Source organism: Agelaius phoeniceus, chromosome Z (genome assembly GCF_051311805.1).
Source record: "Agelaius phoeniceus isolate bAgePho1 chromosome Z, bAgePho1.hap1, whole genome shotgun sequence".
NCBI lineage: Eukaryota > Metazoa > Chordata > Aves > Passeriformes > Icteridae > Agelaius > Agelaius phoeniceus.
In genome coordinates, this window is record NC_135303.1 from 19985694 (window position 1) to 20013040 (window position 27347).

The window sequence follows — 27347 nt, forward strand, 5'->3', positions numbered from 1 at the left end:
GACCTTCAACAGTTGAAGCTGTAACAGTCAAAAAGCAAACTTAATTCTCAGTGGTGTGATTATAATGTTACACTGTAGAGCTGGAAATGGAGCATCCCTATCTCAGAAACAGATGAGCCACCTAAGAGAGCAGTGTGTACTAATAATTACCTAATTATTAGGTACCTAAAATTTTAAGTTATAGAGTAGACTGAGTATGTCTACCCACTACAGTGCAGAAAAAAAACCCTATTTTGTTAGTCATTGATTTAAATTACTACACATTATTTTAGTATCACGGATAATATCTAAATTAAACTGGTAACAACTTCACCATCTTATGCTATTATTTTGCTGAAACTTTCTGCCCCCTCCTCTGATACAACAATCATCCTTGATTAAGGCAGCTGTGTATCTAACAAAAATGGTGTATTGTAAGAAATGTTACCCCCCAATAAGGCTGCCTGGACCATTGGCTTCACTTGCCAAATCAGGGACTGCACAGATACAGGTCATTGGAAACTGCTCTGCTATGCCAGGGCCAGACAAGAAAATATAAATGTAAATATATTAATTAATGCATTTGATCTCAAAAGAATAGGTATTATTTTGTGCTCTATCAATTAAGTATATTTGCCTTAGAAATCATTTTCTAAGATCTCATCTGTTTCATTGGTTTTTTTTTATCCCTTAAAATACAAATTTTATACCAGATTCCTAGAAGCTTGCAAACGCTTGGCAGCTGTGAAGAAATATTGTGATGGACAGGCCACTTGCTTTGTGTATTGCTGACTGTTAAAAGGACTAGAGTTTCCATCTAGAGTACCAATGATGCAACTAAACTGAAGCAGGCTTTGGTTGTGGGGGTGTCCCCCTTGCAGGGGAACATCCTGTGTGGTTGTGGGCAAATCACTCCTTCATGGGTCCCATAGGAGTGGCTCCACCTCTTCCACCATGCGCACAGGCCTGGATGTACATCAAACGGCAGGACCAGAGAGAAGGACTTGGCACCGGTGCAGATCCAACTGGGTTTATTAGCGGATGGTCCGAGGGTTTAGGGAGGGAAGGAAAGCAGGGGTGCAACTGCAGTTGAAGGGAGCCGCTGTCGGGGTGAGCTCAAGGCCCAAACCGGGATGGTACCGGGGTTTATAAAGGGGAGAGGGTAGGCGGGGTCAGGGTACAATTCAACCAGTGGGGAAAGGGCGCAGAGGAGGAGACAAGGTGGGGTGATTGGGGGTGCACCTATAGAAATGTGGGGAGAGGGTGGTCTTGGGGCGAGGTCCAATGGGGGAGTGGGGAACGGGGAATTTTCCAGAAGGGAAGGAGTGGGCTATAGGTGATCGATGATAGAATCATCCCAGGGCGCTCCCGCCCCATCTTCCCTGTCCCCTCCTCCCACATCTCCCCCTTTTCCATTTATTAAAAAGGCCTCGCTTACTGCCTTTAAGATGGCTTTCTTGAGGCATGAGATGGCAATCACAACAATCCCTACTATGATGAAAATCCACAGCAGGTCTCTTAAAATAGAGGAGGCCCACTCAGGAATCCCCCATTGTCAGAACAGTTTGTCCAACCAGTCGGCCACCTTTTTCTCAGTTTTAGTGACCTCTACTTGGTCCAGTAATCCTTTTATGTTCGCCTGGATAGAGCTGCTGTGTGAAGACAGGTTGAAGCAGCAAAGTCCCTCAAAGTCCTTGCACCCATGGCCATAGGAGAGCTGCAGTAAGTCGACAGCAGCCCTGTTCTACAGCGTGGCGTGTCTGGTGGTCTCCTTGTCTGCTAGTACATCAGATAGTGCAGCGGACACTGCTTTGGCCTGCTTACTAGGCCAACACCCCAGGTGAGAAAGCTCACTGACCGCCTTTGCAGTGGCAACCCAAGGCAGAAAAATGTCGTTCCCCAATTATAAATTTGGCTATTTTTTCCCTCTTTGTCATTCCCCAATTATAAATTTGGCTATTGCAATTCCGATTGAATTCTTCAAAGGATCTGTTTTGGTGTGCCAATTTGTTATTCTGTTTCCAATTGTGTAATAGTGTAGTATTTGGGGTGAGGGTAGTCAGCTGGCCAAGCCTGCAGGGACCCCCTTTGATGTTGGAAGGGATTCCTGCCCACACCCAATCGCTGCAGATGAGAAACACCCCCCGTGGAAGCACCCTGGGGTATGGCATGGACTCGGATGGTGTGGTGCTAGTATAATTGCATCATTCAGCTGTATTGTACCTCTTGTCATTTGGCGAGACATCTTTGCTTTGTGGTTTTGTGGTTTATTGCCAATTGGGTCTTGCCTTATGCTCAAAGTTAACATACTAGTTTGCCCTAGTGGAGCCCAGCAGATCTAATTCTTGGGGCTCTTGTGAGGCATGTGGAAGGCATCATCCATTTGTCCCAGGTGTCCACAGGGTTGGGTTTCCTACCTACAAAGGGTAGTCATTTTTGGACAGGGGGATTCCCACCAGACACATGGATAGCAGATCATCCATGCTTCCCATGGCCATGCAGAAGTTGTCCTGCAGTAGGGACTTTGCCAAGATGACCCAGACGTTTTGGTTGGGCTGAGGGATGATCCAGCCAGAAGTCACCTGGATGGATACAAGGACACAGGCAAAGGCAGCAATGCTGGCTGCACTGATGGGGATTCCTGAGATTGTTGCGATGATGATATGTTCCTCTCTTCTCTTCGTCCGTACAAGGTGTACTTGTCCTTTTAGGAAAAAAAAGATCATCCTTTACCATCCCTTCTTTTGAGAAATGCGCACTCATTCCAAAACAAGTCCATTCCTCCCTGTCACCACTCCTAGAGACACACAGGCATTGCATGAAATCTCTGTGCTTCCCAGCAAATCCAAATCCTTTACTATACTGAGCTCATAGTGGAGCTCCTTCATGCCTTGATAGGCACACGTAAAACCTTGATTGGTGACATCTCATGTTCACTGGACAGGTGTAAAGACACCATTAGGAGCAAGGACCTCAGAAGGTACTTCATCTGAGCATGGACCAGTGCAACCTCAACCTATCTCAAACTTCCCCTGATTTCTCCCTGTGACCTCAAGAGCATGGACCCAAACAATTTCAACCTATCTCAGACTTCCCGATTTCTTCCTGCAACCTCAAGCTTGTACTCATGGGAAATATACATTCATTACAAAAAGATGGTCTTCCCCTTTGATGTCAACCGTATCTCAAACTTCCTCTGAAGCCTCCCCCTTCTTTTTAGGTTGGAAAAGAGAGAAGGTGGGGAAGGGACAGGGGAGGAACAAAGGGGCATGGGGAGGGGAGTGGGACCCGACACACATGATGTGATATAGGTGCTCAAGGGACAAGGGAAGGTAGAATGTCTTGTTAATAGCAGTATTTAGGGAATAGTGGGGGTATGTCATTATTTGAAATGGTCGTCTGGTCGATCGAAGGGACATATCTTTGCGTTATCAACACCCTTGCGACCAGGTTTGGTTATGTCCCCTTCCTCTTTCTTCTTCTCATGAAAAGGCTGATTCGGGGGCAGGATAAGTGAAATGATGGACTTGGTTCGTTGGCTGGTAGGTCTTCCAGCACGCGATCAAGGTATGGCTGTATTTCCCTGAGATCCATTTGGGTCCGGTGCCTGTAGAGACACAAGCAAATCCTCTTCCCCCACGTATTGAGTGCGTAGGGCCCTTCAATGACCTTTAAATTCTGGGTCGTGGACGAGCACAGGTGGTCTGTCTTTGAGATGTGCATATGTATTGTTGGGGAAATGTCTAATAATGGGGGGATTGGGCTCCTTCTGGGAGCAATTCATAAAATTCGTAACATATATGGCCTTGTACAGTCTCTGGATAGGGGAGGTAGTAATTGTATCATGCTGCTGTTCCAGCAGCTTTTTTATCTCTTTGTGTGCTTGCTCCAGGATGGACTGCCCTGTGGGATCGTGAGGAATGCCTGTGGTGTGGGCAATTCCCCATTGCTGTGTAAAGTCTCTGAAATGTTTGGATGTAAATGCCAGACCATTATCTGCTTTAATACCTTTGGGGACCCCGAGGGTCGCAAAAGCCATATGAAAATGTTTGATTACATCCTTTGTTTTCTCTCCTGTGTGTGCCGACGCAAGCACTGCCCCTGAAAACACGTCGATAGACACATGGATATATTTGAGCTTTCCAAAGGGGGCATAACGTGTTATGTCTGTTTGCCGGAGTTCGAGGGCTCCTAGGCCTCTCGGGTTGACCCCAACTGGCGTGGAAAGTAGGGAAAAGGTTTGGCAGTTGGGGCAAGTTGCCACAATGGCTCTGGCTTGTTCCACTGACAAATTGTCTACATAAAGCAGGTGCATTTTGATGGTAAAAGTGATGGCTCAACTGAGCCTGTTGAAATATGTCAGGAGTGGTGTGCAGGGTAGGGTTAGAGTGTGCTGCCATTGCTAGATCTGCCCTCCAGTTGCCCTCAGTGATTGGTCCAGGCAGGTCTGTGTGAGACCCGACACACATGATATGGTGAAGTTGCTCTTGGTGGGAAAGTAGCAAAATCAGTTCTGAGAGCAAGCTAAATAATTTCTCACTTTGGACATCTTTGAGTAGGGCATGTTCTGCCCACTGAGCTATCTCAGCAACATAAGCCAAATCGGTCACCACATGTAAAGGTTGGTGTAATTTCCGGAATGCTCTCACGACCTCAGCAAATTCTGCGATCTGGGCAGGTCCTTCAACCATTTGGACACTGCATTCACTCACCAATGTCCTTATTTCTCCAAGTGATCACTGACTTTCAGAACTTCCCAGACTCGTCAGTGAACACTGTGAGAGCATCCTTGATAGGTGTATTACTTTTGTATGTTTTTGGAGCCAAATATAATGAATCTTTAAAGAATTTGTGTTTTGGGTAATGGGTGGAAATTTGGCCCGGGTAGCTATCTAGAGTGAATTGGAGACGTTCATTAATTTTTAGAAATGTGTCCAAATAATCTAAGGTAAAAGGTAGGTAAAAGCATGCTGGTTCACACCCTGCAAGGGTTTGGAGGCGATCTCTAGCTTTGATGATTAATTGTGCCACCAGCTCTTGTAGGGATGTTACGGTCTTCAGCGTCTGGTGGGGAAGAACCGCCACTCTATGACAATCAGTGACTCTTTAGAGCCACTGTCCCACTGAAAAATTATTGCATGGAAATGTGGCGCCTTAGACTACAACCTTACCTAAGACTGCAACCTCCAGGGGAAGGGACTGGTCCATGCGGTGGGCCTGACGGGACACTACAGCACCTGCGACTGTCTCCAGGGCCTTCCGGGCTTCTGGGGTCAGGGCACAAGGAGAGGTAAGGTCTCGGTCACCTTGCCAAAGGCTGAAGAGGGGGGCCAACTCCTTGATGGTGAGACCCAGGAAGGGCCAAATCCAGGTGATGACGCCGCAGATCTGCTGCAGGTCGTGTAGGGTGCGTGGATCATTTCAGATGGTAAGGCTCTGAGAAGTGATGGCCCTTCCGGTGATGAGGAAGCCAAGGTACTTCCATGGGCTGGACATCTGGATTTTGTCTGCTGCAATTTGGAGACCTGCGCGTTCAATGGCAGCCATGGTCTTCTCCAGCACAGTTTTCAAGTAGCTCTCAGTGGGTGCACACACCAAAATGTCGTCCATGTAACGGTGTATGATTGCCTCAGGGAAGAGTTTTCTAATTGGGGAAAGCACTTGTGCCACGAAAGTTTGGCAGAGCACAGGGCTGTTTTTCATCCCCTGAAGCAAGTTGACCCAATGATACCATTTGTACAGCTCTTTCCGGTACCAAAAAGGCGAACCAGGGAGTGTCTGCGGGATGCAGCGGGATGTTAAAAAAAACAGTCCTTGATGTCAAGGACTGCGAGCAGCCAGTCTCTTGGGAGCATAGAGGGGGATGGGAGGCCAAGTTGGAGGAGGCCCATGTCCTGGATGACTTCATTGACTTTATGTAAATCTTGGAGCAGCCACCACTTGTCTTTGCCAGGCTTTTTGATGACAAAGACCAGGGTGTTCCAGTGGCTGTAAGATGGTACCCAAGTACAACTGCTCCTCAACTAAGTAATTGAGCGCTTTTAGTTTTTCTTCTGGGAGGGGCCACTGCTCCACCCCCACCAGATCGTGTGATTTCCAGGTGAGGGGTGGGGTGCTGTGCTCAGCAGTGGCCCAAGCTAAAAATCCCACTTAGCATCAGGGATGTCTAGGCGGGCCCCCATTGTGAGAACACATCTCTGCCTAGCAGAGCGATGTCACAGGACGTGACAAATGGCCTTTCCATGGCAACTTGACCCTCAGGCCCCTCTAAGGTGATGTTTGCTCCTGAGAGACTTGACAGCTCCTCTGATGCTGCAGACTGTGCCACAAGGGGATACCAACTCCCAGTTGCGGTGCCACTTACTCTCGGGATGATAGTGACGTCCGCTCCTGTATCTGCCAATTATTTCATTGGAAGGGTGAATGGTAACAACCTCTGGGATAACAGTAAGTTCAAAAGGAGTGTGTTTGTTGTCCCCAACGATCAGCACCTCGATGGCCCTTGGAGGAAAGGAACCTCCAAGTAGCCTGCCGGAACCCTGACAAAGTCCTTGTCTGCAAGCATGATGGTGACAGAGCTGTGAAAGACTCGGCAAAGGCTTGGATTTAATTGTCCTGTCCTGTGAAAGTACCTGAAGCCGCTCTAGGGACTCCAAGCCTTGGAAACAACCCATCCAGGAACTGGTCCTTGTTTATGGTATGGAGCTGCTGCGGCCTGCCACTTGGTGTTGTCGCACAGGGCCAGGACATGCTCAGCAAACTGTTTCCTGGGCACCGAGGAGGCTGCTGGAACCATGGTGGACGAGGAGCAGCAGAGACAGGCACTCTCAGAGAAGGCACAGGCGCAAAGAATGTGATGCGTCCATCGGACGGGGGTAGGGCCAGTTGGCATAGATGTGGCCAAATTGCTTGCAATTAAAACACGGGATGTTATTTAGTGTGACTGTTGCCTCCCCGACCAACACCCTTGCTTACCACAACTGCAACAATCTGCTTAACAGAAGTGGCTTTGGTGCAGGCAGTGACCATCTGGGTGATGGAAGGCTCAGGGTCCCGGGGAAGAGCCCTGAGTACCTTCTTGGTGTCCAGGTTGGCATTGGTCATGGCCATCTTTCGCAGCAACTTGTCCTGGCCTCCATGCTGTCAATTTGTCTCTTGATGGCCTCTTGGAGGCGGTCCACAAACTTAATGAAGGGCTCATCGACTCCCTGGTAGATGGCTGAGAAGCTTTGTAAAGGGGTAGAGCTGTCCGAGGTCTTTAAAAGTGCTGTTTTGGCAGCTAATTTAATTTCAGTTAGTACATCAACTGGCAATAGGGGGGAACCTCTCCCACAGTCCTTGGCTGCCTTTCGCAGCTCTTTGAGCTCGGGGTAAGGGATTTGCTCCCACCATGCATTCCCATTCTGATTCAGAATGACAGAAGCAACCACCCAGTCACCCTAGCCAGCTGGAGATCCCCGTCCCTGACCACCTCCTCCCGGATTCACACCCAGCTGCTGCCCGGCCTGATGTTGGGGCTGGGAGTGCAGCACGTCCCATCCTTCTCGGAGGATGAGACTGCGCAGGCTAGGACGCAGGGTCTCCAGCTGACCGGTGGGACCCAGTGAAGGGGGTCCCAGCAGGCCAAGATGGCCTCCCTCTGGTCTAAGCAATGCCCACTTCCGGCCCCGGTACCGTGGGAACCGGAAGGGACAGGAGACGGGGGTGTGGCCTGATGGGCCGCCGTCACGCTCCTGGGCGGGGCCCTCCGGGGGAGTAGGACCACCCACCAAAGCCCCACCCCAGGGATGAGCAAAGGGGGCGGGGGGAGAGAGCGGAAGCCGACGCGGGGGCAGAACTCAACGCGAGGGGAGTTGCCAGAGGAGAGGTGGGAGGACTTGGGAGAGGTGGGAGGGCGTCATCTTGGGGCGCCACGTGGCTGACGCCATTTTGCAAACACGAACTGGGGAGTAAACCAGGACCTGAACTGGGAGCAGGGGTTTTAGGACTGAGAGTGAGGGCAGGGTCCAGACTGGGGTGGCTGGTCCCAGGCTGGGAGAGGGACTGGGTGGGACAGGAGGCAGCAGGGAGACGGTAGCAACCCTGTACCTTTGGGCAGGATCTGTATCCTGTCCCACTCATAGGGGAAGAGGGTTTAGGAATGGATGGGGAGGAACACGGGGAAGGGGAACTGGGGACCCCAACCTTTTCCCTTTCCTTTATCACCTTAAAAATTGGATCAAATAAAGCATTGAATCTTCCCACCCTAAAATTCCCCTTAGCTTGTTCCGAATAAATACATTTCCCCACTTTCCCCCAAAACAAAACAGAAAGGCATCTTCCTGAGAAATCTCAGGAAAATGTTCAAACAGAAAAGGAACAAAAGCTTTAATGTCCATTTTTAAAAATAAAATGTTCCCCGAAACAAGGAGGCTCTGAACTTGGGAGATAGAACTCGTTCTGGGCACAGGAGAGATTGCTTCCCATTGCCACTAAATCCACTCACGAGGCAAACGGGATAAAATAAAACAGACGAGCTCGGGTGGGGGTGCCGCTTGGCACCGTTTCACTCACCAAATATTTGAAGAAGTCCCAGGCGAAAGGAAAATGCCTTGAAGCAGCTGGTCGGCTCCCGCCGGTCCCTTGACTTCGCAGTCGCTCCCCCGGAGCTGCAGGCAGGTCAGGAGCGAAGCAGGGAAGGGGTGTTGGCAGGTGAGGAGAAAGCAGTCCTCGCACAATCAAGGCACAGATTTTCCTGGTGCTGGAGCCGAACGGTGCTTTTGTCCCGCTGCTGCCGCTCATGGAGCCACGGCGCCAAGGAGACGCTCTTCAGGACGCGGGTGAGAAAAACTGCCCAAGCCCGTAGTTCGGGCGCGAGGTGTGGGGCTGTCCCCCTCGCAGGGGAACATCCTGTGTGGGTGTGGGCAGATCACTCCTTCATGGGTCCTGTAGGAGCGGCTGCACCTCTTCCACCACGCGCACAGTCCCAGACGTATATCAAATGGCAGGACCAGGGAGAAGGAGGACTTGAGTCACCGGTGCAGATCCAATTGGGTTTATAAGTGGATGGTCCGAGGTTTTAAGGAGGGAAGGAAAGCAGGGGTGCAACTACAGCTGAAGGGAGCCGCTGTCGGGGTGAGCTCAAGGCCCAAACGGGGGGTGGGACCGGTGTTTATAAAGGGGAGAGGGTAGGCGGGGTCAGGGTACAATTCAACCAGTGGGGAAAGGGCGCAGAGGAGGAGACAAGGTGGAGTGATCGGGGGTGCACCTATAGGAATGTGGGGAGAGGGTGGTCTTGGGGGGAGGTCCAATGGGGGAGTGGGGAACGAGGAATTTTCCAGAAGGGAAGGAGTGGGCTATAGGTGATCGATGATAGAATCATCCCAGGGTGCTCCCGCCCCAACTTCCCTGTCCCCTCCTCCCACATTTAGTCTTATTAAATTCAATATTTGGATACCTACATACTGGTGCTAGCAACCAGGAAGAGGAACTGGGTTCACAGTATAACCACAACCAAAAAAAACCCAATTAAGACTAAGCTTGAAGTGCATAAATTCCAATATGACAGAAGAAATAGACATGCCACTTTATAGCAGAACTATGTGAAAGATAAGGTGAAAATCTAAAATAAATAAATAAATACATTTGAATGGTATTCTGACAGCAAGAATTCTCTGAGATGCAAATATTTAGGAATGTTTTCATTCAATCTTCACTTCTTAAAAATTCATAAAATTAAGCATATGTCCTGTGTACCCCATGTCTGGTGTTGATGAAAAGGAGATGTATATACATATATTTATCTGCTATTTACTCTAAAAAGTAGAGAAAAGGCACAAGGGACTAATTTTATTTTTTATATTAAAGAAATGTGCTCTGTTTAGCCTTAAAGCTGCAAATTATGTAAGTAAATTTATCCCATAGACTAGTGTAGATTTTTAGCTTTCTTTCTCCCATGTAATTTCTTTATCATTTTTAGATTCTTTGTGAAGTGATACTCAGTTTAAGTTACAGTTGTTATTGATACTATAATCATTACATCATCAGTTCCTACATCCAACTCAGAGCTGCTTTTTAACATGGGTGGGATATTTTGTACTCAGTGACAACTTATGATTGTTTTTGCTATTCTGTTTCTTTTCTTAGATATTGAAAATCAGTTCTTGTGACTTTAGGATGGTATTGGCTTGCTCAGTACTGCAAAGATGGTGGATATGGCTCATGAATAAGAGGGCAACAAAAAATATAGCACATTTCAATTCTTTCAGTATGATTTCAAGAATTCTTTTTAGAGCCTTTTTACAACTTTTTTACAGCATTTGCATAAATACTTTACAGCTTTTTTATAGCATTTACACAAATAATTTTGAATGACGTATATATGAAGGATGGTGAAGAGAGAATAAGTATACTTTTGCCAATCTGGTTCTGTATTTATTGACTTATTCAGAGCTTATTAGTGTTTTTCTCTGATAGATTGCAGTGTGACACCTGGAAGCCAAAGAACAAGTTTTAGGATTATTCATCTGGTCTTTTGATTGCTGGAATACGTAGACTTCTGGTTATGATCAAAGTCCTATTAGATGGCAGTTAGGATTACACATTTTAAGATAAAATTTCTCTATTCATCTGTTAGCAATTTCTGTTACTAGACATGAACCCTGACATAGTTCATGAATTACTATATACCTGTTCCCACAGAGGAGTTTGTTTCCCTTCTGGGATTCAAATAATCTTTATCATAGGACATAGCTGCCAAAAGTAGTTTTAATATATTTTTGTGTAATATATAAAATATCCACTCAATTTTGCAACAATATAAATGTAAAATGAAAAATTCCTTTTCCACTATTGTATGAGATATGGGTTGTAGTTAATACTAGAGGGGAGATCATCATATGGGCAATAAATTCACTTTGACTTGGTACTAACACAAAAATCAAACCCTTTACTTAAAGCTGCTCACTGTTGTTTCCCAAGAAATGTTGATCCATCTGGTAACCATAACAAGCAGAAAATACCCAGTTGCAGCACTGTCTTTCAGAATACACATGGACCAAGGTCATTCCCATGTTCCAGGGGCAAAGATTATTCCCATCTATAATCTCATAGATGGTAGGAAACTGTCACAGCTAAGAACTTTGTCTTCTTATAAATAGGGAATTACTTGAGTTAAAAACCTGAATTCTGCATGTATGTAGTACAAACTTGAAGTCTGTGCTTCAATTAGAAGTCTAAACAGACAGGTACACTTTTCAGTACAGTCTAATGAGAGGTATAAAAAGACAGGTACATTTTTCAGCAGCTTCTCAGTTGCCCATACTGGCTACTTGGTCTAGTTTATCCTGGTTACAGTTTATCATTGCTTCTGGTACCTATAGAGTACATTTGTAGTGAACTATCACCAGTCAATTCAATGTAGAAATCCTCATTTAAAGTATACCCAAGTTCTTCTTTCAGTCCTAAGAGTAGCAATAAACCCTGTTCTTCTCTTTTACTTTTGCTGCCTTCAGAGTATTTTCTTCTAACAGGTACTCCTAGAAAACTTGTAGAATGCCAGCAGCTGCTGTGCTGATACTGGCAGTTTTTTCATTTCCTGTTGTACTACAGCTCCAGCTGCTTCTGTTGAAGCAGAAGAGAGAGAAGTTCTGAAGAACGAAAATGACACTATTTCACTATTTGTTTACAAAGTTATTTTGAACTGCTTACTGAGAAAACAAGCATTAATGACAGCTTCTTTATCCTAGAAGATGCTGTTAAATCATTTCTTAGAGGGTCTGTAATTTCTGTCACTGCAAAACATAAAGGATTTTATTAGTTTTTGAGAACGTGAAGGATATCATAAAGGTATTTAAAGCATTACCTTTCAGAGAAGAAATCTAATTTAGGTGCTGCCATGTGCACATTAAAGGGTCTGATGTACATGAAGAAATGCTCATGCATTACAATTTAGAGCCATAAAATTTGAAAATTCTCTCCAAAGCAGGCAGATCTTCTTGGGGAGATGTAGCAGGGTTTAAAATACAGAAGACAATACGGTTATATTGTATTGGTACAATATGGAGAAGGTAAACTCCTAGGCAATTGAATTCAATCCTATCTATTACTAAGTAATCAGAAAAAACACTGCCATTATTTCTTCTGGTCTATATTTCTTTATTTGGTTTTTGGGGGTCTGTGTCAATTAGGGCTTTCTCTCATCTTTTAAGTGTATGCATTAGAAGTTAGTGTGGAGTAGGACAACAAGTCTAGGGGGCAGCTGTGGCTGCTTTTTAAAGAGTTTAACAGTGTGGACAGAGGTTGCTCTATGGCAACTGGCCTCAGTAATGGTCATCTGGTAACTAGTTAACTACTGTAGCAAGTGAGCTTCCAGCATATCCTTAAATATATAGGAGCAGAACACTAATGGGAACATTACTGTTGTCACCTTTTTTTACCAGAACACAATGGTGCAAAATTTCCTCTCTCACAGAGAATTGTCCCTGGAATTACAGAAACATCTAGAATCACAGAAACGAAACTACACCACTGTTTTCTATTAAATATTAAGCCCCGAATGTTTCAGGGTTGTGTCCTGCCTGGCTTCGTCTGGCCGCGCTGCTGGACCAAAGGCGGCAGCTGTGGCATTTTTCACCCCAGAGATGCCTTTGGCTGGCTGGGTGCTGCAGCTGGACGCTCAGAACAAGTCCAGGCAAAATAGGAACTCAGTTTACCTTTGGTGGAAAAGATTCAGACAGCAGTGAAGAGAAAAGGAGCGGGTTCTGCCGTGTAGCTTAGATCCAGAGTTTATTGTAGCATGGTAGATTTCTGAATCTGGCAACGGCTCCAGACAGACAGACGACAGAGACAGAACCACGACAGAGACAGAACGACAGCAGAGACCCCGACCGCCTGGTCTCGTGTCCTTTTAAGCCCCGGGGACAGGGGGAGGGGAGGGACAGGTGAGGGCCAACCAGGTGTGAGCAGGGGAAGGCTCAGGGGATGTGGACACTAGGACAAACCAATGAGCCCAGGCCTGGGGGGCATCTGCCAATCACACGACGCCTTGCTGGAAGGTTTAGATTAATGAGCAGCTTCCAGGCAGGAGGGAAAAGGGGGAGGGGGAAAGGTTGGCGTACCTAAGGGGGATGGGATAGGTGAGAGGAAATGGGACACACTGCAACAGTTTTCCAATTAATTGGACCAAATATTCAGTTCTTGAGATTTCATATGAGATAACAGTCCTAGCCAGATTTGGTTAAAGATTTGTTTTTTGATAAGAGGAAGATGGGCATTTTGAGTTAGTCTGTTTCAGCTAAGGACAGACCAATAAGGAGGTTGTTGAAAGTAGAGCCAAGATGGAATAAATGTTTATTTTAATTATAAATATTATAATTTGATAAAAGAGGTAAGTTACCATAACAAATGATTGTTCACTTTTTCTCTCAGGAGAATCAACTAGCTCCGTGCAGCATTTTGTTTTGAGAATCTGACAATCTTCCTAGAAGGACTGGGCTATCACACACGGACACTGAGGCAGGGTGGATGGATTGTCACAGTTCCCAGAGACACCACAGCAGGTACAGTACAACTGCTTCAGCTGCAGGTGACTTTGGTTACTAGCCTTTTAGTATACATTACATAAATAACCAGTGCTGTGTTTAGGACTCCTGACAGTCCCTGCTTGAAAATGCATGCTAAACCTTGTGCGTTGCATTTTAAGATGTGAGGTTAATTCACTAGTTTCATAGATGCAATTTTACACAGAGCTTTTTTTCTGGGGGGGGTGGTATTTTTCTAAATATGTTCCCCAGTTGCATGTTCCTAAAAATGGAAAAGCATGTTGTGTTGTGATGTTGAATACAATTACTTTGCCTTCTTTTCTGATCTTAAAGTTTAATTCAGGAGTGTGGACATGTATAGTTCTTCATATGTTCTGATCAATCTGAGGTGTAAAACCAAAAAATCCTTTTTTCCTAACTCATTTATACATGCTTCACCAGTGTTACATGTCCCCCCACCGCCCCGATTCATGCACCAGCCAATCTGTGGCAGATTTAACACCACTGTGCACCATCCTAGTGTTTTTCAATATATCGCTGCTTCTGGGAAGCTGATGTTTTATATTGTGATCAGTGACAGCAAAATAAATTGTCTTTGGAGGAACTGACTCCTGCAGAAGTGTGTGACACAGCAAGGAAACAAGTATTCCAAGATTCTGCCCAAGACACAAACATATAAGTTTGCATTTAGTCTTCCTAAACCAATAGTGCTAAAGAACTAGACAATTTCTTTATATTTATGAAGAGGTAATGGTAAGAGGAAACCTGATTGGTTTTCATTTGCATTTTTGGTCTTCAGCGATTTAATCCCAGCATAAGCTTTTCATTCAGCTGCTTAAATCTTCCAACAATTAAGTTTGGGCCCTAGCTGATTTCTAAGTGGTGGTCTCTTCAGTTAGTAGTATTGTGTTACCAAGACAATATACACTTGCTGATTGGTCAATGGGCTTAAAAATAGAAAAGAAATGATGAAAGACTAAAAGTGGCTAAGCACATCTCACTCTCCATGCATGTATAGTTTTAATGCATATAGAAAATCTTGCCCTTGTGAAATAAAAATCTGCTTCTAATACCATAATGAAAAATGAAAAGAAAAAAAATTAAAATCTCATTAGAGGGAAATCTGTTAAAGAGGATGTTGGCTTGGAAAATTGCAAGTAGGAATAGCTTTCCACTTCCAGAGAATTCTTCAGCTATTAAAGAGTAGTTGCTGAATGAATTGGATTTTAAACACAAAATATTGACATCCTCCACTGCTCTCAAGTAATACAATGAGAAATGTGACAGTTAAGATACTCCTTTAAGATATTAAAACTTAGGGTAAAATATCAATTAAAAAAAAAGAAAAGAAAAAAAAGTATCTCCTCATCCTGCAATAATTTTCATTAAAAATTATCTTGCTAAGTTCTCCATTAATCAGCAGAAATTTTATTAGATAACTTAAATATATTCACTACTCTATAAACTAAGCAAGCACTAGACTAAGGGAAATTGCTAGGACAATTTTTTTCTAGCTACAGTCTGTAGCTATCTTTTGAACTGACAAGTAAAAGATCTTACAGCCACATGGCACTGCTGATACTCTTTGTATACCAGATTTATGTCTTTGCATTTACAGAGTAGCAGAGTTACTAGAGAAAGCCTGAGAATTAAAGCCTTGGAGAACTCTCAAATTAACATTTTTAATGTATCATTATCTGATAGATTCTATACAAGTAGTAATTTTTGGAAAACAAACAATCAAAGAAATTAAAAGACTTTCTACTTTGTTTGGAAAAAAAATAAATTAAGAATACCTGAGCATGAAAAGATGTATTAGAGTAAAAATAAATTACACATATCTGTGTAGCTCTACAAGGAATAAAATGTAACTTACTACAATTTAAATAATACTTGGAAAAATTTTAACAAGGAAGAAATTCTTGGATGTTGCTTGTTCTGGTCTCAGCTGGGATAGAGTAAATTTTCTTCCCAGTAGCTGGTGAGGTGCTGTTCTTTGGATTCAGTGTGAGGTGATGTTGATAATGAACTGATGTTTTGGCTCTTGCTAAGCAATGCTTACCCTGAGTTAAGGACTTATCAGTGTCTTATGCTCTACCAATGAGGAGCTACACAAGAAGCTGGGAGGGAGCATGGCCAGATCCGGTGACCTGAACGGGTCATTGGAAAGGGTTATTCCTAACATCATGCCCAGCACATAAACTAGGGGCAGTGGGCTAAGAGAGGGTGAGCACTGTTGGGCTGGGCATAATTCAGTGCATGTTGAGCAACTGTATTGTGCATCAATTCTTTCTCTTGGGTTTTATTCTTCCCTCTCTCTCATTTCTTATCATTACAATTGTTATTATTGTTGTTTCAATTGTTGCTGTTGTTGTTATTAATTTTATTTCTTTTATTATCATGCTTTTCATCTCAACCACCTTCTGACTCCCGTCCTCACTGAGGGCAAGCAGATGAGTGGCTGTGTGGTCCTTGAATGCTGACTGGGGTTAAAAAAACCACTAGTTTAAAAGCAGTTTGAAAATATGAACTTGAGTTGAACCTTTTTATAAAAGGAAAAAAAACCAAACAAAAGTTAATATAATTGATAAACTACTTACTTTAGTTATTCGTTTGTCATTCATTGTGTGTTTGGCTCATAGAGATTTTTCCTTAGTGGAAACCATGAACCAGATGGAATACAGTGTGAATCTTCAATATAAAATAAGATAAAGTCTGCCTGTTAATGTTTTTTTTAAATTAACTTTGGACCTTGAAAAAAACATTCCAAGAGCACTTTGCCTACCTTGTGGAACTGCAGTATTATCAAGCTTGATAACCAAATATTTTAATGTAGCACTTTGAGTTCAATTTAGATGTTTAAGCTTTTCCCTAAGAACAGCTTTGGAAGCTCTTCTAGAACTGTTCTACAACCAAAGGTCATTCATGTCTGTGGTCTTTATTTCCAGACTGAGCAGCAGAAATTCTCTTATTTACAATTTATTGACAACTGAGCATCAAAATCTGCCTAATACTTGCCACTTTTAAGTCTGGTGTATTTCATAGACTTCAGTGAGACAAAACCTGTTCGGGGTCAGAAGTGAAGCTAAAATGTACCCAGAATGTTTCACATATAAGAAATCTACTCATCACTATGTGAAATGTTCAGTTCAAGTCACCAACAATACAACCAAATCCAGGAAAATTTGCAGAAGTGGAATTTTAGGCAGAGTGAAGGTATCAAAGTAAAAACTTATGTGCGCCCTGGACAATACTTAGCTTCTTTGAGGCTTTTGGGCACATCCTTTTCACTTTGGTATAAAAATTTCTGTGTGATGACAGTTTCAAAGATTTTTTTCAGAGTAACACTGTCAGAGCATTGTTGCAAACACACAAGATTTTCCTTTTCATCTCCTCAAGGGAAGGAGGAAATTCAGTCCAGATGTCACTGTCAGAGTGAGGCCTTTAAATAGGAAATGTTGTGTGAAAGTTGGTACTTCATTACCAAAATCAGACTACAACAGCACTACATAAAATTACAGTTCTCCCTCTGTTCTATGAAAGAATGGCCGAAGATACATTTATGGTATATGAATCACAAATAACTTCTGATTAACATATTGGTCACCTTTCTTGGGTGACTCTTGTGGGATTTCTGTTATTGAAACTGATCTGCTTCAAATAAATTCAGCAATTGTTAGATAAGGTTGTCTTCAAGCAAAGCTCAGTTTTCCTAGCCCAGAGGCTCTCAGAGGCTTCACTGACAGAGGCAAAGCCTGTCCAAGAATGATCAAGAGACCAGGCTCAGAATCATCATTTTTTGACAGTTATTTAAATGAATGCTTTTCCCGTAATTACAGCTTCTTTAGATGCTTCTCAGGAAGGATTACACCAGGAAAGGATGCTCAGTGGAAAAATGTTTCTGCCTGCTAGACCTATAGATCTCCGTTAACAATTCATCAGCAGAGGACAATTTCTCAAATGTCAAATTAAGCATGAAAGACACTTTTCAATGGACTACTGCCATAGTTTACCCTATGCTGTGCAATGTTATCTAGAAAATGCTGCCCAAAACAATGTTTTTCCTCAAGGAATCTGCTCCGTGATAATTCTCTGAATTAATCTCTATTTAAATTTAAAACTTTCCAAGAAGACAGATTCCAAAACTCTTCTTGTAACCTTTACAGGAGTCTTGAAATGCATTGTAATTGTATTTGGGTTTTGTTTTCAACTTATTCTAAGGTGTTTTTCTATTAACATTACATTGACAGCTTACATCAAAATAGGTGGTATAGTTCTGAAAAAGAAGTTTAGTGGGTCACACATTAAAACTAAGATGGACATAATAGCCTACTTAAATTAATGTATTATCATATAGCCATTATAACAGTGCATTTATTTTATATACATCATTACCCTCTTGAACTGGTCTATGATTCAGCACAAGAACACTGAAAATGGCTTTAGTCTACGTTGAAAATAGACAGAGATATGTCATCACACTTAAACAAATTCATCAATGTAAAGCATTGCTTTATATTTAGTGGAACAATACAGTCCAATGTTTTCATTTGCTTAGGCTTCAAATATTGAAAAAATGGCTGATTTAGTAAGAAAAAAGTTACTATGTTTTACTTTGAAATTATTTTATTTTAAAAAACGTTATTAAAAGCCTTTTTGTATTGAATTTTGTTACTTTGCAGATTTTTTCCAAAAATGATCTATTGTAATTTAAGATGAATTGCTACTTTCCTTTTCTTCTTGTACATTTAAATAATTTTAACTAAATATCTTTATCTGTCTTTAACTAAATTGGTCAGTAAATCCTTGTATTTAAGTAAACTGATTTTTTTTTCAGCTCTGAGTAAGGCTTAAATTCTTCAGATTTCTTTGGCTGGATAGGTATAGATTTATATATAAGGCATGAGTTCTGTTACTTGCACATTCTCATGTCTCAAGACAAATAAAAGAATCTAGCATTTTTACTGGAACTAGTACTCAGTAAATTGGGTAACCTGGTTCACAATTGTGGAATGCCAGTGTTGATCAAATGCCTTTTCTCAAACTGGCATGTCTCTGTTGAAATTTGTATATTAATTGTAGTGTGCTTGCTTATTAAATAACCACAAAATTGTTAAAAGAAAATTAATAGATTTCAAAATTAATTACTTGACAATTAGAAAATAGCAGAATGAGTATTTGCTATGTAAACGTAGTTCATCTGACTGAGTGCACATTTTGCAGGAGTCTCCCATTTCATTCAGTGTTAGTAGCAGATACTGTTCAATTGAATATTCCCCCTTTCAAATTATGCTCTGTGGACAATGTTAATAACCTACTTTCAGGAATTATCTGATCTTTATCATTAGGATTACAATGATATTATACAATGATATACAATGAATTATTTTCACAGCATAGCTTTGAGGTAAGGAAGAGACGCTAATTCGAAATGCAGAGATATCAGAATTGGCCAAAACATTTGGCTACCTACACTGAAGTGCTAGGATCAGAGACTTCCCTTTTCGTTGTGCACAAGTACACCTCTGGTGACTTCAGTAAAGAAGTGTTTGCTACTGCAAATCAGAGTCTGTATTTATTTGGTTTGCAATCCTGGTTCAAGAGCCCTCCAATCCCCTTCCTCTTCTTCTCCTCTTTCAAAGATACCCAGAGTGACCCAGGTCCCCATCCCCAGCAGCATCTGTGAATGGTACCTGACAGAAAAATGTTAGTCATCCCTTGCCAAACTCTACAAGGTTTAAGAGAAATCTTTTAACACATGACAACACTGGAGCCTTATGCTATAGCCCGGAGAACTGGGATATGTTTTGCATCAGCATAGCCACAGGATCTCTACTGTATTATCCAGTAAATAAGGTAGTGCTTACTGGAAGGAACCCTAGGGCCAAATGAAGAGGGATCTAACTTTCCAGAGCCTTTCTCTTGCCTCATTCTTACATAAAATATTATAATTCATTCCAGTCCTCTATGAGACCAAAACACACTGAATTAAGTAGAAGGAAGAGTAAGGTAATAACTACTATGTTTTCCCTAGGAAATATGGGAACTAAATCAAAGTGTGACCAGCTTGATAGTAGTATTTCCTAGCTCTAGAGTGCTTACCTCGGCAGAAACAGTTACATTGTCTTGCTAATGATAACATTATTTCAATATTTTGCTGTGGTGACACAAATTGCATCTGTGATGACTGTGAGGTGAAAAAGACAATGAAACAACTGCTGAAAGCTGTTTCTCTGCCTGATGATGTTTTGACCCTAACTTAACTGCTGGTTTACTGTACTTCACTGTATCATAGGCATCGGTAGCGTGATCTTTCAATTAATTTTCTTTCATTTTTAAGAATGTATCTATATTCTGATGGACTTATGCAAAAAATAAAATTATTTCTATATTGTAATTGGGTAAGACAAAGCTACACAAAATCCCACCCACCCACTCACTCATCCCTAAAAAAAAAATAAAAACCCAACCAATTAAAACAGACAAAAACCGCACCAAACAAGCAAACAAACATACCTAATCAAACAAAAAAAAACACCTTCACAAAATACCCAAGCCCAGGCAATTACATAAAAAGCATTCCAGAAGGCATTTGACATTATTTTGGACAAATGCAACTTATATATACATACATAAAATAAAGTATGAAGGCAATGAAATTATATTTTAATGTCATGTCAAATGTCATAAAATATAATGAATCATCAGTCCTTTCAAATTTCTCACTAGTAAATTGAAATTCTTGAAGAAGCTTTTATTAAAAAATATTTGCCTGGTAACATAACATGTGGACTTGGACTTACAGATTGAAAAACAATTTCAGAGGAATTTGGACTGAATGAAAAATTAAATTAAATGTCCCTTACAAATATTTTTTAAGCTCTTCTCATAGTACATCATCACTGCAGGGACTCACTCTCATAGTGGTTGTATCTGTTATTTTCTTGTCTTTACCTCAAGGTAAGCCAGTTGCATTCTGTAAGCATTGGAATCACTGCTTTAAAATTTAACTTGGGAAGATGTGAAAATCAGCAAGGAAGTAATAAAATAGAAAATGGTAAAATTGTCCTCCTTTTAGGAAAAGAATGGAATCAAGTTTGAGCATAGCCTGGGAGATTGTAATGAGCTTTACAAAAAATTAAAACATTCTTTAATGCTGAAAATGGGTAGTATTGGAGTAAGAATGATGTCAGCTTTTTTAACCAGGGGGGAATGTTTAAACTTTAAGCAATCCCTGCATATATCATAATTCTGCAAGAGATGATGGTCTTACCTGCCTTGTTTTTTGGAATCTGAAAGCTTGGTGACAGCTTCAAAAGTAAGATTCCTTAGTATGAAGCAACTCAAAGCTAGCTGGGTTTAAGATAATCACTCAAAGCTTTTCCTGAAAGAAGCATGATTTCCCTTGCAATTTATGTGTTAAATTAGCATGCCTAAATTCAAACTGAAAAAAGAAAACATTTGTCCAAAATTGCAGATCCATAAAAAGGTAGCCATTTCTCCTCCCTTTAAATGACTACAAGGAGTCATAGTCATGAGGTATCTTTTTTCCTTTTGGATCCAGTACCTTTTTTTTTGGGGGGGGGGGGGAGGGGAATGAAGAAGCAATGTGTATCTATACACATATAAATGAATATGTAATTTTGTATATACATATTCAGATATACACCAAGTCACATAGCTTTCAAGCTAGAAACAGACCAGATGTGACCTTATATATGGACAAGAGATTTGCCTATGTTTTTTGAAGCACTAGTGTACCAAATATTATTTTATGACTATCTTAAATGTTAACACTGTAAATACTTTTCTCTGATTCCTCGCAAATAAGGATAATCCTTTATTTAATTTCATGGATGTTCTTATCTTCTTACATTTTTGATTCTTACATTTTTTAACAGAGTCCACAGCAGAACTAGTAATTTTTTATTATGGGTTCTAGCTGGAGTAGCCTTACATCATCTCTTTGTTTTTAATGTAGCTTTTGTATGTAAATAATGTGCTGTTCAGATAAAATGAAGTCATTACTAGGTACTAAGGTCTTTTAAAAGTACATACATTGTGTATGTATTGAGCACACTAAGAGCAGATGGTCTCCATCTCCTATTTAGATGGTAAAGGATCCTGATCTGAATGCAGTAAATGACAATTTAGTATTGACACTTCTCTGTAAGCCTGCCTTGTGAATTTAATATAAAGTTTTAGAGCAGGCTTATTCATGCCAGATTGTTTTAGTTGCCCCTTTCTCATTTAAGTTTTTTGGGCTTAGCTGCCTTACCAACTCTGCATGCTTAGAGAAGGCTGGGCTGGCTGTAAGACTGCTACACTTCTTTTTGATAAATATAGAGCCACTGGGAATGGTCCTTACCACTCTCTTTAGGCCTGTCTGATATGATTTAGGCAGATTTGATAAATGAGTCAGCAAGTTTAGGTCCATTTTAAAATACAAGGTGTACTCCAACACTTGGAGTCAGTAATTTGAGCTCAGGCCATGGGATCATATTATTTTAGGCTTACCTGTTATCTTTGTGTAGTGTGTCATCTAGCAAGCTCTGTGCTTGTCAGTTTTTGAAAACATCACTAGTATTTCATAGTATTTCATTGTCGTTCCATGGAGGAAGAGTAGGATTTTTCATGTCTGTCCTTCAAAGAATGCAGGACTACATTTCTTTTCTTGAAAGCTAAAAACTGCAGAAATCAGGAATGCAGAACATGTTCCCCCAGCTTTATAGTGAAAAAAAAGAACTGATCAACCACATAACTAAGGATGGCTGTGACCTGCAAAGTGTGCTGCTGACAGACATTTTTGCATTCATGGATGTTTCGTGGTACGTGGTCTAACTTAGTGTTTCTCACACTGACATTACACTGCATTAGAGTACTGCTAAACGGACAAAACGTGCTGGCATCAGAATGAAGGGATAGGATATATAAAATCTCTTCTGCACGAGAATCCTCTAGAGAGCTGCCTCACAAGTTCTCACCTTGGAACCATTTTTTCTGAGGAAAGAGTCTAACACATTATCCTAAAAAGAACATCTAATCAGTGCCATCGAATTAATGAAATTAATGAAATAAATCTAATCAATGAAATACACAGTAAAAAATTCTCAGCATCCAAAGTGGAAGAGTCAAAAGTAAGAAAGAAACTCAAATGTGGAACTGCAAAATTAGTAGCCATAATTTCAAGTTTCCTGAAGCATCAGCAACAGATCAGAAACAAAGCTATATTTCACCAACCTTAAAAAGGCCTTTCAGAGTATTGTAGAGGATTGCTGACTCTGGTTTATTTACTAGGGAAATGGTTTGAAATTATAACAAAAAAAGAGAAATGGTTGCAATAAAGCAAAAGCAAGATAATGTACTATTCCCATATTAAAGCAAATTTTAACATATCCATCACTAAAGACAGTTAAGAAAAACTTACCTTTCTGTCCTGCTTTGGTTCAAAATTTAGGAGGAAATTTCCTTAAGGGGTCTCTAAAAAACGAATTCCAGCAGCTCCTCCCCCAACTGGTCGGGAGAAAAATCTCCTTGGAGAAAAGTGTAAAAAACCTGTTTATTTAACAAACAAAGTATTCACAAGCATGAAAAAAAATGAATAATAGTAAACAATGAAACAGACAGCATAAGACCATTGCTCTGAAGAGATGGCAAATTCAGAGAGAGTCCTTCTGTAGTTCCGAGAGTCCTCTGTGAGTATGTCTCAGTCTCTTCAGCCTCTCTCAATCCCTCCAGGCTCGGATCCAGTGTCCAGGCCACAGAGCAGCTTGGAGGACACCCCCAGGCAATTGTTCTGGTGTTCTGGACTGGAGAGAAGTCGAACAGTTCCAGAAAAAAAGACACAGTCCTGGGAAAACCTTCCTCACCATAGCTAATGAGGAAAACCAGCGAAAAAAAGCAAAGAAAATCTCCCTGTCTCTCCCTCTGCAAAAGCTGAGAACTTGGAGAGCACTGCACTCTTTATCTCTCTGTGTTTTGAATACAAACTACGAAAATATTCCACCGCTCCCCTGTCTCTCTCTTTGTAGGACAAGCTTAAAGCTACAGGACCCATTTCTGAGCAAAAAGACAGATGATGGGGATACCAGCATAAAGTCACCCCAGCACACTTTCTTAGGATAAAAAGAATGGATAAATAATCCTCTTATTAACAACAGATTAGGAGTAATGATAAAGCTGAAAATGTAATTTTTCACAACAGGGTGTTTCCTAGCTGCTGTGCCCACCTGTCTCTGGTATTTCAAAATCATCTCTCTAAAGTGAGTAAGATCATTTAGGGAAATAAAAACAAAACCAAAAACACATATAGAGAAAAACATCTCCCCCCCACTCCCACGCTCACTTTCACTCCAGATTCCTGCGTCCTGATAGCATCACAGGCTACACATTTTCCCTACAATGAGGCTGTTGAGTGGCACAGTGTTTGAGGTCAGGATTGTCTTCACTGCTACTCCTTATTTTCATGGTTTTTCTTCATGCTGTTGTGGGTCCTCTGGAAGCTACAGTCTCTTTGGGGAAGCACCTCCTTCTTCTCTTACCATAGTGATCCCACCATTGTTTCTCAGTCCTGCTTTCTTTCCTCCTCCTCTCTTTCCCCACTGTTCCTTTCACTTCCTTAAATATTTTTGCACAAAGGCATGACTACTCTGGCTGAAGGATTCAGATATGGCCTAAAAAGGGGTCCACTGGTGTGGAGGCCCTGGAGGGGCTTCTCCTAAGTTACACCCCATTGGCTCCTTCCCCTGTTCCTACGCCTGAACATAGATGCTCCTGAGCCACTCCCTCCCTTTTCCCTGATTGGGCCTCACCTTTGTACTGCCCAAGGACCAAGGTCAGCCCCAGGGGCCCCTGGAAGGAGAGAGCTGGACCCTCCGGGTGTGTGGATGTCTGGGACCTGAAGATCTCACCGCAGCTGAATTAAACATCTGTGAATATTATGCAAAGGCCCTTTTTGTTTCTTTACCCTGGACTTTACTAGCAGCAATTCAAGCTGCAACACACTGGTGCCAACTGAAACAGCACAGAGCAGTCTCACTCCCCTTTCAGAGGTGGCTCTGAAGCCACCAGCACCGGGGCACTTGCACCCAGTACAGGGATTAAGGTGGCTGCTGCTTGAAAATTTTCCAAAGACAAAACTAAGATCCCTGCAGATGTTTCTAGAAATTAGCTGGTGAGGAGATAGCGGGATAGAGGACATGCGGAAGTGAAAAATGCACAATGATGAACAAAAGGAAAAGTACCTGGGACTCTGGTTTGTCAGCTGAGAAAAATTGTCATAGCACAATTTTGGCAGGAGTGGTGAGCAGTTCAGTCCAAAAATCTAGGAAATGTTAGGGAAGAATAGACCAGAAAATATCACTATTGTACTGTCATATCTTGAACACTACGTGCATTGTAAGCCTTTTTCAAAATACTGAAGCACAAAAATGCAGAGAAGAGTAACAATTATGGCTGAAGTTATACCATTATTTTTAGAGGAAAAGGAACTGTAAAACCTGAAAAATGAAGGAAGGATAAGAGCAATAGATGATACATCCCTGCAAAATCAGGTATGGTACAGAGAAGGTAAGTACAGACTATTCATTACTCATTTTAGCACCAAAACAACCTGGCAGGCTCCCACTGAAATGAGCAGGCAACATTTTCCTGGGCTTTTTTTGAAGGGGAAATGATTTTTCACCATGTGCTTCACATCAGACTGGGAAATTAATTTCCACAGGAGGTCATTAACACCAAAAGTACAAATTAATCTGAAAAAAAACTGATTAGGTGAATTAGTGGAACAAAAGTCCATGGGGACTAATGAATGTGATCGCTTGGCTCGGGATGTCAAAAAATTACTGATTCCTGAGAAGGAATACCAGCAGATGCATTACCTTGTAGCAAGCCTTAGAGAGCAGTCTTTGCAGGACACTACTCAAGGCAAGTCTTTGGCCAATGATCTGAACCAACACAACAGTCCTTGAACACAAAACATGGGGAACAGCCTTACTTAAACTAATTCCACTGAAATACATACTTACTAAACACAGTCTTTCCATTTTACCTTCTTTTCTCTCTCTTTCTCCTGGTGATAAGTTGCAGGCCTGAGTTGTGCATTCTATTCTCATTACCATTTTTCCTCTCAGAAAATGTGAGAGAGGGCAGTAGGAAAATAAAATTGCAGCATTAGTGTTCAAAAACACATAATTACATAAGCGATTACATGTGGTGCTTTTTATTTAAGAGCTCTGGGAATTGGAGTAATTTCCACCCAAATCTGATTCCAACCATACATTCGAGGTGAACGTGTTTTATACCCTATCTTTATATAACTTTCATGTTAATTATTAAACTTATATTGTTCTATTGTATACACAGATTTCAGCTAAACATAGCTTCTCGCCCTTAAATTTCTAACATAGTTTCTCATGATTCTTCTTATGATTATACAATAATTATATTTAATTACTAAACAATCATCACATCTAACAATTATATCATTTATCATACTGCTTACGCAGGTGCAGTGATCTGAGAAAACACAAAGCCTAACATTTTCAAAGTCTATCTTTAACATTTTCCAGGGCTCCACTATCAGCAGTACCAGCTGTACAGTAACCTGTTACTGACAAATAAAAGCCTAATATGGAAGAAGGCTCACAGGAGATGGCAAAAGGCAATTGTACCCTCAAATATACCACAATGCAGCATGGAATAATGTATGGAGTGACTGATTAACCAACATTTTTATTGTGTTTTCAGTACATTTAATTTCATTGTTTCATTACTTTGTTTCATTTGATTTATCTAGTAAAACAGGTATCCCATGTAACATCATCTTCAAATAAATAAATTTTACATTAAATATAGCCTTCCCTCTGTGGAATATCTAAAAGGACCCAGTCAGAGAGTATTGGACTGTGGTACAACTATAAATCAGCACATTTTCTTTTGAAATAACACAGTTATTAAAACTATCCTGTGTAATGACCAAGGCAGGGACTCAGACCAGCAGGGATAATGAGACATTTTTTCAGACAAACGAAAAAATGGTTTTATACACTTCTTCAAGACACAGTATTTTCTTATACAGTATCTTTCACTAAGTGACCAATCACACATTGCCATGTCAGCAACACACTTTTTTAATGTCCTTATATTTGGTGATCACGCACTGTTCAGGTGTCTGGCAGCTTCCAGCAGGCTCCTCTCTGTGCAGGGCATCTCCCACATTACATCTCCTCCCCACAAGGTAAAGCTTTTCTGTGCTGGCATGGCATTCTGCAAGTACTTTCCACAGCCTTTAGCTCAACTCTATCTTAGCTCTCTCTGCACTGCTGAGGACCCCCAACCATACCTGAAAAATATTTCAAATCTTCTGTTTGCTTCTCTGCAAAGGATCTATCATGGAACATTTTAGTTCCAGTTTGGGTGGTTGTCGTGAACGGCGGGAGAAATGCGACACACCATATGCGATGAATAGCAAATCCCGAAGTTTATTGAAACCCCACACATATTTATATTGGTGTTAATGAAGCTTATACATATTGCAAAAGCTGAGCTCATTATTGGTTAAAGCACACTTAGATCAACCACACCTACTTCTATCTTCTAACAATTATTTTGCTTCTATGTTTACATTCTTCTAACTTTTCTACCTAAGATAACTACATTTTCTGGCAAGCGATTTTCTCCCCCGTCTTCCCGTTTCAGGGAAGGTCACTGTGACCTTCGTCAGTAATTGGGCACTGGTTGCTCAGTTCCCAGCTTGTTTCCCCTATCCTTATCCATTGGTATCACATCGAAATGTCCTTTCTCAGCTAACCAACTATCCAAAAAGCTCTCTACAGGTGGTTTTGTAGA

At 41.6% G+C, this 27347-nt stretch overlaps 1 long non-coding RNA gene across 1 annotated transcript; it reads right to left on the minus strand.

Moving 5' to 3' along the window:
* Positions 1–993: 993 nt before the first annotated feature.
* On the minus strand, positions 994–23497 carry LOC143692050 (uncharacterized). Its single transcript, XR_013179928.1, has 2 exons — positions 22927–23497; positions 994–2683 (listed from the first exon to the last, which is right to left on the minus strand). It is a non-coding gene; the product is annotated as an uncharacterized LOC143692050 (long non-coding RNA).
* Positions 23498–27347: the final 3850 nt, after the last annotated feature.